At 43.0% G+C, this 6,973-nt stretch overlaps 1 protein-coding gene across 1 annotated transcript in view; it reads left to right on the forward strand.

The window, feature by feature from the left end:
* Window positions 1–4,597: 4,597 nt before the first annotated feature.
* The window catches only part of RMDN2 (regulator of microtubule dynamics 2), a 51,699-nt gene continuing 49,323 nt past the window's right edge, over window positions 4,598–6,973 (forward strand). The window contains exon 1 of the mRNA XM_014950452.1: window positions 4,598–4,664. The gene's annotated coding sequence lies outside the window, so the exon portion shown is untranslated. The remainder of the gene's footprint in view (window positions 4,665–6,973) is intronic.

A 6,973-nucleotide genomic window follows, 5' to 3' on the forward strand; every position in this document is an offset into this window, starting at 1 on the left:
CCGAGGGGAGGCAGGAGGGGGGTTCCCTCCGGTGGCAATCAGCTGGGTCGCTTCGAGGGGCGGCCACCTCTGTGCGAGAAGGGTGAGTCCCTGCCCGGGCCCGGAGCGTTTCCGAGAGCCTGGGGTGTGTGGGGGGAGAGTGGGGCGCCGTGGGAGACCCTGGAGGGCTCCGGGTGTGTGGCACAGTGAGGGACCCGAGGGCCACGGGCTGCTCTCCCCTGCTGTCTCAGGGAGGCACCTTACCTGCTTCTGGCCGCACACCCCCTCCAAAAACCAGGCAGTGTTGCTGCGTTTCACACTTTATTGCAGGGTGGTTTTGTAACCCAGCTCCTCTGATAGCTCTGGGCTCCAGGCTGTGCCTGCCCACGGCTGGTTTGCTTTTGTGCCAGGCGTGTGCTTTAGCAGGGGAGGGGTACCCCTTCCTTCCCTGCTCCCCCCAAGTCTCGGGGTCCTGTGGCAGGAGCTGGCGGTTGTGTGTTTTGGTGGTGACACAGTTTGGAGCCAAGAGACAGTGGCGAATTGCGGGTGCAGGGTGATTGTGAGACAGGGGAAGCCCTGGGATAAGCGTGTGGGCCACATGTGCCCCAAACCATCCTTGCAAAAGATTCTCTGCCGGGGATGGAGGGAGCCAAGGCTGGTGATGGGGAGGCATTTGATTCACACATCACCTCGGAGCCAAACAGCACCTGAGTTGTGCCCCGACCTTCCTCAGCTGGGGCTGCTCGTTTCTGCACAGACCCACCTTGCCCTCCAGACTCCCGCTCACAAGCCCTCATCAGCAGTTCCAAACACGACGGCCCAAGGGCATAACTGCATCATGACACTGAATACTGGCATGTTGCTGTTTTTGATAAAAATATTTTTTGATATTTGATAAATAATACTTAAATGTTACTGCCCAACATTAGTGTGCAGCCTAACACAAATGAGTACTTTAAGATCAAACGGATTTCCTATTCTGCACATTTACAAATACCATTTCCACTCTCATTTGGGAGACCACTGCAGTAAGTTAAAAAATAAGCACTTTTTTTAGCATTCTATCTGCATTTTTCAGTCAGGATATGATGCAAAATAGTGAAATTGATACCTTAGCTACATCAATTGCTGCCTCACACACTATTGGCTCTTCAGAGTAACTCTTGATATTTATCAGACTTGTTCAGTGTAGTGGTAAATTTTATCCTTACTTCAAACTTCTTGCTCAGTAGGACTTTCAGTTGTGTGAGGAATAGATATACAGACTCCTTTAAAGCTTTAAAAGCATTTGAAATTTATTTTTTTTTAAAAATAGACGTTTCATAAAGGATTGTTTTGCATCTGGAAGACATGCCATATTTTTCCATTATAATACTTCTAGAAATTGTTTCCTTGCCTTTGACATAGCTGTAAGACCAAACCAATCTTTACACTCCCATTCTATTTAAAAAGTGACAGACATAATCCCATTGAAATGAAAACAATCAAATTGCTTTGACATTACTTTTAATTTTGCTCGTTCTGGGGGAAGCTCTTCCATTTCTGTCTTTGACTTCTGTAGGTCTTTCACTTCCTTAAGTCCCACTTTCCCAATCCAAAGCTTTTGAGTAAAACACAAAGCACCTCCTTTATGAAAAAGGATAATCTTGAAAAACTGCTTAGTAACTTGCTAAAGTGGATTATATCAGTATGCAATAGAAGTGTATCAAGTGTTTTATGTGCCTGTTGACATACTAATCTGTATTTGCATGTGCATTTGAAAATTGGAAACCAAAACAAGAAAACAGAAAAACATGTTTCAGTTGTTGGCACAATTTCTTCTTAAGGCTGGACTCTTACTGTGTTCTCAGAAATAACTGATATTTCAGTCTGAACATAAAAGCATATGCCAATGAAAATGCTTCTAAAACAACTACTCTGACCAAATTTTGTCGTTTAAGAAAAATAATGTAATGATGCTTGAGAGGCTTTTCTAGCTGTTTACATTTGGATTTTCGAAACTACACATTGTGTAACCATGCAGGAGATTTAAATAGCATCTGTAAGAAGTAGCAATGGAAGAAAGACTCTGACTGCTTTCACAGACAGCAATACTGCTTACACTCCAGAATGTACAGGGAGGGATTTTGTGACTTCTTCTAAAATACAGTCCAAAATTCTAGGCAGTCAAAGAGCCCAAATCTCAATCTGGACCACACTGAATAATGATTCCCCATGTAACCTGCTAGTTTAATCACGCTAACACAGGGTGGGTGAAATATTTCTAAATTTAAAAAAAACAAAACCAAAAAAGCCCCAAACACCAGACAACGAAAATATGCAAACATTTAAAAGGCCATCACTGTCATTCTCGACAATTGATCTTAATAGCCTCTTTTACAAGAAGGCTAACTCGGTGTTGAAGGTGCTGCAGCCTTTTTTCCCCACAAGGTAGCAGCACTAGAACTATCAATGAGCAATAGGATTGTGAGCCCCTCTCATCAAAACTCAGAAAGGATGCCCGCTTTATTCACTTTTTAGTCTTCAGGAATCTGCAGCTCAGAATCAGCAATTAAGATAATAAAGTCTACATTTACACTTTACTTTAATAGACCTGCTTCCTGCTGAAAAACCACATCAGGGAACTTGAAACAATCTGAAAAACTAAAATGCTATGTATAGAAATATATTTGTGTGGGTGTATATGTGTGTGTGTGTTGAATCCAGTAGAAATCCTGCCTTTTTATTATATATAGCAAAAATCTTGTAACTGATTAGGAGTTTCTTTCTGCTTCCCCTTAACTGTCCTGGTTTCACCACTTTTCCTCATGCTTTTTGCTGCGTTTATCAATTTTGTCCAAAACCAGTCCTACAATGAAGGAGGAACCCATTTGCCAGCACACAGTAACCACCAGGAGGAGGTGACCTGCTGCTCAGCATTCACTCTGTCCTACCTGAATTACTGTGTAAGGCACAGGAGGACCTCCTAGTGTAAATCTGTGCGTATAGAGTAATGGATTGCATTGGGTTAGGCTTCATTGCTTCTGAGGCAAATCTCCCAGTCGTCCCAGCTTGGCAAGCTTTGCTTCACCCCCTGGAGTGGGCTCAGGACACACGAGTTGTGCTTTGGGAAGATCCATTGCAGAAGCTCACCCGAGGCACTGCCACCCCTGCTGTCAGGCTGGAGATACTCAAAAGTTAACCCAGGGCACAGCAGGAGTGTCGTGGCCTCAGCACCAACTGTTCTGCCCACAGACGCGCTCCTGTCAGTCCCCACTGCTCCCTAATGGACACATGGCCTTAGCTAACATCAGAAGGGAAATTTTTGATCAGCTCACAAGTGCTAATACAGAACAGGGGCAGAAATAATGGAAGAACGCACCTCATCACCAGGATGAAGGGGGTTTTTTCATGTGAAATTGCAGACATCCTAGGGCCTTCTATTAGGTGGTATTTGCTGGAGGGACCAATCTGTGGAGTTCAGGAAGGAGTTGTGACATTTGCAGATGGAAGTGGTAAAACTCTTTAAAATACTTTGATATGCTCTGAAATTACATATTAATAGGTAAGCTGAAAAACCCACCCACTGCTCATTAAATGGATAAAAAATATTGGGTGATGTGTAATGCGTGTGTACACACACACCATATTTACAAAGACTTTAACTCTTTCTGAGTTTTGATTCCCAAGGAATATATATATATAGAGAGAGAATATATGTTTATACACACATACTGTTACGTTTTTGCTCATGTATTTTTGCTCTCTGGAGTGTACCCAGGCACTCCCGGGACCATTTCTCTTTGTGAAGGAGTCAGGCAGTGCTGTGGAATTACGTCTAATGTAGCCTTGAGCATTCATCCCTATTGCTGTCATCACAACATACACAAGCGCTTTTGGGCTGCCAGCTTTCTTCTCTTACATCAAGGAAATTGAATCATGTACCTTGGCCTAAAAAAATTAACATAGCTTGCATAAATATATTTGATAATGTCCTTGACCTTCCTGGTGAGACGGAGACAAACACAAAGAAGCAGAAACAGCTTGTACATTTTTTTTTTCATTTTTTTTTAAATGCCATGGCATTGGTGATCATTTGTACTTAACTGAAATTGCAGCACTGGATCCTGTCAACACACTAAATAAATAAACAGATGGTTGTGTGTGCAGTTGAACTACTGAAGCCAGGTTTCTTATCAGGTTATATCTTGCAGTTCAATTCCCTCACGTCTAATAAAATGTAAGCTTCAGCTTTTCCTGTCCTTGCAAAATTCTTTTTTGCTTTGTGGATTCTTAGTTGCGTAAGAAGGGGTGAGCAATCTTCCCCATAGGGGAGGCACTAATTCAGGGCTTTCTCCTTTAAAAGATGAACTAATTCAAAGAAACTTGTCAGAAGTTAATTTCTCTGGTGGATGTGACTGAGATTGGCCAAAATTTTAAAAATACTGGGGAGGATGCAAAGGCACAGTTACACTTGCACACACAGACATAATGGCAGCGCAGCTACAATAACTCATCTCCTCCGGGAGCTGTGCTGAGCAGTATCTCTTTATTGGAAGAAAACAGAAAAGATCAGTGTGCTATTACCTATCTCCTTTTAACTGCAATTCATTAATTTTTCATAAAGGGCACTGAACAATTGTTCGGGGCAAGAGCAGCAGATAATATTGACAAGTCTGACAGTGAATGCTTCCCTTCCCTTTGAGGTAAGATATAATTTTGTTTATTTTTATAGCAAAAGATTCAGGAGAATTCAATACGACTTGACAGACCAGTAGGATTTCTGGCAGGCTGGTTCCTAGTCTGGTCAAAGGTATTTAAGCTTTCACAATATTTGGTGATTTATTAACAGAGTTTGATTAATGCTTACAAGTAAGCTGAAGTAATATGTATGAAGTGTTACTAACACTAAAAGTTTCTGTATTTGTTACAAGCAGTACATTAATCTCTAGTTGAGGGGGGCTTTTAGAAAGAACAGCATAGCATAAAAGAAAATTTACAGAAGAATTGGAGCTAAAGAATTTTATGTTGATTGTAAAATACGAACGCCTTCCAAACCACTGCAAAATTAAGGTACATCTTGGCTGGAAATAGCATGTGTCTGTCACAATGTAATGGTTCTCTCACCTACTGAACACAATTGCTCAATCATAAACTAACTTTCATAAGCAGAAGAACTGTGCTTTTCTAAAAACAGTTCCTTTCAGTTTTTAGAATGTGTCAGATTTAGGCCAGTTTAATTGCGCCAAAACTAGGTAAATGTGTGTTTAGTTCCCCAGCTTGGAAAGCTGTTACGTTCTGGCAGGTTCCTCCGTGCCCACAATAACTTCTGTGCTTCCACGCGGCTCTGCCCGGGTAAAATGGCCACAGGTGAAAAAGTAAATAAGGAGTTTGGGACCGGACAGGTGACCTGATTTCCACAGTTGCTATACAGCCAGGCACTTGTAGACAGCAGTTCTCTTGGGCCATCATTTTTGAAAACAGGCCACTTGTCTACGGCCTGCAGCCTGAGACAGCCACTTCGGAAAACTTGCGTTGGTTTTTGCTGCCGTATTCTTTTGTTTCAGCTTTGCGCTGTGGTTTGCCCTCCCATTAGAGTGATTTGCCCTCTTTTTAAAATCCTTTCCTGTTTTAATTGGCTTATAGAAAGATTTTTGGAAAATGGTGTTGAGAAAAGAAAGTAAAAATAAAGGTTCCCCAACAAATTTTTATGACCGTTCCTGAACATTTGAAATACCATCAGTGTGGAAAGTCACGTCATCCTGTTCCACTTTAAAAAACACTGGTGGATTCATGTAACTTAAAACAATTACTTAGAGCAAAATTTGTTCTTTAAAATAATTTTATTTTAGTAAAGTTTCCATAAAATTGAAGAGATTTCTATCCTCGGTTTAAAAATCTCAAACTACAAACATATGAACAGATTATACTTTTTTTTTGTAACCAGGAAAACTGTAGAATACTGAAACGGTATTAGCTTTTCCAGCTTAGCAAATCTCTACCTTTCCCTGCAGCTGTAGTTATTTTAAAGGAAGCCTTTGTTTGAGGATAAATGGACATTAGAGTGATGTACATTTGCTAATTTGCAGTAAGACTGAAAATTCTTGGGTTCTTGGTACCTGTTTAAGGTACTTTTTTTTTTTTTACAGCACTTTATTCACTTTTTAAAGGAAGTTAATATGTGGTTTTTAAAGAACTACATAGTATTCCTTTGTTTCTGAGTGATATGGCTGAGGAAAATCCCTGCTGTTTGAGAAGCAGACTACTTCGTTGCAAAGATGTAGTGGTTTCCTTCAGCCCTCACATGAAACATGGAGTTTTACACTTTTAAATTCTGGCAGGACCTTGTGCACGGGCACCTGCCAGAAGCCTTCAGGAGGATGAATGGGGGCAGCAGGTTCTCTGTGGTGATCCTTCTTGCATTTAAGGCCACAAACAGGAGGCAGATCCAGAAAGAAGTACTCCCATAAAGGAGAAAGAAGGGTCTTGTGAGCATCACTGGTAAAAGTGATGTCCCAGATGGGACGCAGGGGCAATAGCTCCCGCAGCCTCTTAAACCCAAGTTGCTCCATGACTTCAGGCAATCTATAGTGGACTTCGGTGGAATCAGCTTTGGGCCCTTAGATGGCTAAAACTGCAATGAAGCTTCTGTGCCAGGACCTCTCCCCACCCTGGTAACTGGGCGAGGGGTTCTCCGTGCTTTTTCAGCTTCAGGTCCCCACTAATGCCGTGGCAATACTCTTTCTCTAGGGCCTGGGTTAAGTCAGGGCAAAGGTTAAGTTGGTGAAAACGAAGCACCCATCCGGCTGAGGGGAGACACATCCAGGAGCTGAACTGGCGCTTGACAGCCTACTCCAGCAGTGTCTGAAGCAGGTGCAGCAGGGCCCCCAGCAGCTCCCACCGCCCGGCGGGACTCCCACATGTGCGGCCCGCCCGGGCTCACACCCGGAGCCCCGGGCCCCGGCCAGGCCAGAGACCCGCCCGCCGTGGCGCGAGCAGAGCCACCGGGCGGGCC

Source organism: Calidris pugnax, unplaced genomic scaffold, assembly GCF_001431845.1.
Source record: "Calidris pugnax isolate Ruff unplaced genomic scaffold, ASM143184v1 scaffold24, whole genome shotgun sequence".
Classification (NCBI taxonomy): domain Eukaryota; kingdom Metazoa; phylum Chordata; class Aves; order Charadriiformes; family Scolopacidae; genus Calidris; species Calidris pugnax.